This window comes from Cryptomeria japonica, chromosome 3 (genome assembly GCF_030272615.1).
Source record: "Cryptomeria japonica chromosome 3, Sugi_1.0, whole genome shotgun sequence".
In the NCBI taxonomy this organism is placed as follows: Eukaryota; Viridiplantae; Streptophyta; class Pinopsida; order Cupressales; family Cupressaceae; genus Cryptomeria; species Cryptomeria japonica.
In genome coordinates this window covers 12,502,260-12,507,230 of record NC_081407.1, presented here as the reverse complement: position 1 = coordinate 12,507,230, position 4,971 = coordinate 12,502,260, and positions in this window count along the sequence as shown.

The following is a 4,971-nucleotide window of genomic DNA, read 5'->3' as shown; positions in this document are numbered from 1 at the left end:
ATTTTTATTGAGTTTTGGTTTATCAAATAAAATCTTTTAGTTTTTGCCAGTTCGCTGCCCTATCAAGGGTTTGTGGCTTGAAAATGTATCCACTTGACTAAACCAAGATTGGGATCCCATGGATGGTTTAGGTCAAGTGAAAATTCATTTGTTTATTGTATATATTTCATTTCTTGGCCAGGTTTGCAAGGAAAAAGTGCATTTAAGTTGAAGCGAGGCAAGTTGGTGGTTTGATTGGAAAAGACAGTCCCAAAAAAAATGCAGTCTGATACGGGGGCCATATCTCCATACTCAACCGTTGGATCATCCTTAATTTTTGATATGTTGTAAAGGATCAAGTTTTTAATAATCTCACCGAAGCGATTGAGGATTTTAGATCCATTTAAAAAGTTATGGAACTCTGAGTACGGGTCTATCAAAGAGGGCAGTAAGAAGGTAGTTTTGGTTTTATTTAATCTAAGAGTTGTATTTGTTGGGTTAAATGGATAGGATGTAACATGAGCAGAGCCTTGAAGGTTGAAAGAGGGCCTTAGGAGTCCTTAGTGTTGAATTTGTAGATTTCCAAGTGCTTTAGGATCAAAGACACCATGTTTTAGCATATGTCTATTTTAATATTGGCAAGCATGTGGAGTTTGGTGGACAACTGATGTGTTTTGACCATTGAGAGGTCTTGAGTGTGGGTGTTGGGTCTCAGAGTTGATCCCATTGAAGGGTTATAGGAGTATTTCCTATTTTTTTTGAGTGAGGTTCACCTTGTCTCCGCATCACAATTATATACACTTCCTCTCTTATATTGAGATTGTATTGTGTTTTATGATAGATGTTTGGTGTTGATGTTGATATGATTTTTATACCATGAACATTTATCTTTCCCATATATATGGATTATAGACCTTAGATGATGTATGATACATTAGTTATGACTAAATTTGAGAACTTATTCTAAGAGTATGTAGGAAGGCGTGTATGTGTAGGATGTTTTATTAGATGTATATTTTCATCTTAATGGTATATATAGATGTTATGGAAGTGTTTTTATGTTAGCGAAGTGTAAGTTAAGATGTTTTCTTCATTATGATATATATACTTTTGGATAAGGACTTCAGTAGAAAACTTTTGTCCTGCAAGAATGCTTGTCGGAATGATGATTTCTAGAAGATGAATGAGAGAATTAGTATGCTAAACATAGCTATTGAAAGATGATGTATTTTGTTGTAACTCTTATGTAGCATATTGATTTCAAGTAGTTGAGGAATATGAAAGGAAAATTTGTTGAATACTACCTTACTTGAGTTAGAAAAGGAAGAGATTAATTGTGTTAAAATAGTTTAATTGGATGGTGATTTCTGTTCATTAGTAGATTAATTATGTGGATTGCATTTTCTTAAAGAAAAGACAAGATTTAGTATTATTTAATATAATTATTATGATTAACATGTTCATGTTTTCCCATCTTATCCTTGCAACTTCCAAGACTAAGTCGAGCCCTAGGGGGGAGGATGTAATGCCCCTCTAGGAAACATTCTTATGATAGTTATGTTAGATGCTAATGAATCTCATGTGTGCGTTTGGCTTCCTTATTGATGATTGAATTCCTCTTTATTGATATATTTTATGATATTATTTAATACGTTATGCTTCTAGATGTGATTTACTATATTGGAATATGATGATTAGATGTTAGATTTTATTTATGTCTGCTAACCCATGGACTGTCATGTGCTTAACTTATGAGATGTATCATGTGTGGATTTTATGTTATGTGCTTGATTCTATATGGGGTGAGAGGGTATGATATTTCGTCACTCACTTTGGAGAGATACAGAATGTCACAATTCGCCTTCACCGGTGTGCATGTAATTGTAATTGTTGGTTATATGTATGGTTTTTGTATATGTGATTTTCTTGGTTATGTAACCTTGTAAGTACAAGGCATCGACTCCACTTGGTTCTTAGGTCTGAGTGTGCCTACATAATCCTGATGAAATTTGTGGGAGATAGCCTAAGGTTTGATGTTCATATCCTTATCCTTTCTCAGTAATAAAGTAGTGTCCTTTGTTTAGTGTCAACCTAATCGCATTGCCACTTACACAAAAATATGATACCCTTGATATGTTTTGTATGTGTCTTTGTTGGTGTTCATCTGGGTTTGATTGTTTTACTATGTTGGTCAAATTTTATATGTGTGTGTGTGTGTGTGTGTGTGTGTGTGTGTGTGTGTGTGTGTGTGTGTATGTATAGATATGTATATATATGTATATGTATATATATCTATCTTTAGATATACATATACATATATATGTATATAGATATACATATACATATATATGTATATAGATATACATATATATATATATACATATATATACATATATATATATACATACATACATACATATATATATATATATGCATATTTATGTATATACATATGCATATTTATGTATATACATATATATCTATATACATGTATAGATATACACATATATACACATGCATATATATACATATATAGATATATGCATATATACATATGCATATACATATATATGTATATGTATATCTATATCTATATGTATGTATGTATATATATGTATATATATGTGTGTGTGTGTGTGTGGGGGGTTTTGTGTGAGGTAGTAAAAATACATTTATATTTATTAATAAATTAATTTAATATTAGTGCATTATTAAATAAATTAAATAAATTTTTTATTGGTTAATAAATTAAATTCTTATTTGTAAGTTGGAATAAATAAATTTAATGAAATTTAAATTAATCTAATTAAAATTTAACAAATGTTATATTTGGAACTATTCTGAAGTTTTGAGTTTTTTTGTTTTCGGGGGGGTTCAATTTCGTGTGAAGTAGTTGGGATGAAATTTTTTATAATTCTAAAAAATTTCTAGAGGAGGAGAGGTTCTCTTTTTTCTATGGCTTTTTGGGGAAAAGTTTTGAAACATATACAAGGAAGGGTTTTGAACAAATTTTTGGATTTTTTTGGGGGGGGTTTTGTGTTGGCCAGTGATTTCCTGGATTTTGGATTGTGAAGCTGTGGATTTTCACAATTCAAGGGTTGCCTCTGCATTGGTCTTCCAGGATTGCATATGGAGGTAGAAATTAAACCCCTTTTTATTGTGACTTTCCTTAGACGTTTTGTAAAGAAAATTAAATTAAATTTTCTTTTAAAGTTAGAAAAAATTAGATAAATTCTATATGTCTTTGTTTTCTAAATATTATGGGGTGATACTTTTTGGGTTTGCATTGGAATTTTTATTTTGTGTTTAATTTCGTGTCTGGGAAATTTTAATTGAATAATTTTGTGTATAAACTTGAGTCGGGGTTTTAAAATTTATAAATTTCTATTCCAATTAGTTGTTTGGCAAATTTTTAAATCTTTAGATTGTATGTATTAAATTTTGATTATTAAATTTTGGTTATGGATTTGATGTCCATGAATATTTAAATTTATAATTTATAATTATCAAATTTTCTATCATATTTACTTGACCTCTATTAAATTTTATTTACAGACCTTTAGTTATTGTATTTTGTTTAAAATTAAAGTGTGTCAATAGATATGTGTGTGTGCGCGCACGCGCGTGCACGTGTTTACATGTGTTATTTGTTTTTTGGGCATGGGAAGCCACACCCATGTTGTGGGAGGAATCTACTCATAGTCATAGGGGCTCTCCCACACTATTGGGAGGTAAGCCTCTTGCATGTTGTGAAGCACGGGTGGGGGGGGGAGGCGGGGTTTTACTTCCCATAGTCGTAGGGAGATACTTCCACCCCCATAGTCTGCAGATTGCGGACTTAAAATAGTGAACTGTCGACTTCGTTTTATTTTTATTTTTAATTTTTATTTTATTTTATTTTATTTTATTTTTTTTTTTTTTTTTTGTGTGTGTGTGTGTGAGAGAGAGAGAGTGTGTGTGTGTGTGAGAGAGAGAGAGAGAGAGAGAGAGAGAGAGAGAGAGAGAGAGAGAGAGAGAGAGAGAGAGAGAGAGAGAGAGAGAGCTTTTCCGATTTAATATGATGAAAACTTTTAAATATTCCGTTATTGGATTTTTTGGTTGAAAATATCTGTTTGGAGAATTATATTCGAATAATGTTTCTAATGGCAATGTGTGTGCTTTAGTGTTTTAAATTTATTTCTTAAAATAAGTTTATGACTTTAATTAAAATAAACTTGTATTATTTTTTATGAGGATGCTATAGTTATGATGTTTTTTTTTATGTCAGCACTTGTCATTTCCCATCAGTGGTTCTATAAACATGAGTTGTTTAGTATTATTCATCTTGGTTCCTCTTGTGTGCTATACCTGAGTAGAGGATGAATGTGGTTTAGCATAATAGTGTCTTTTGTATTGGAGCTTTTGAGAAGTTACTTTGCCAAATCTACTTTATGCCTTTGATGTTAATATTATTAACTTTAGAATTGTTTTGATGTTTAATTAAGTCAAAATATTGACCTGTAATGTTTTAGTAACCTAAACCATTGGGTGTCAGGGTTTTCTACCTTGTATTTTGTCTTGGTTCGAATGTCTTTTTGGGGCTCTAGAGATTGGTCCTCGAGCCTAGTATTATGTTCATTTTTTTGTGTGGGCTTTACTTATGAAATATGGCTATGGTGGCTTATCAGTCTCTCGCTATTATAACATTTCCCTCCTTTGGGATTGAGCCATGTTGTGCTCCCTATTGGAAGCTATTGTATTTGATGTTTATGTGGTTCATATGTGATGTTGTTCAAGTTTTTGTTGGATCTCATTATATAATTAATTGATGGTGTTTCACATGTTGCATTGGGTTTGATTTGAGTAGACTTAGTGTCATGAGTGGGAGTGGCTTCCATGTGGGGGTCGAGGCCCAAAGTGGTTGCCAGGATAACCCATTGGAATTTTTTCTTAATAAGTGATAACCTAATTAATGAATTAGGGGGGAGAGGTTGCGGGGAGGTGGGTAGTTAA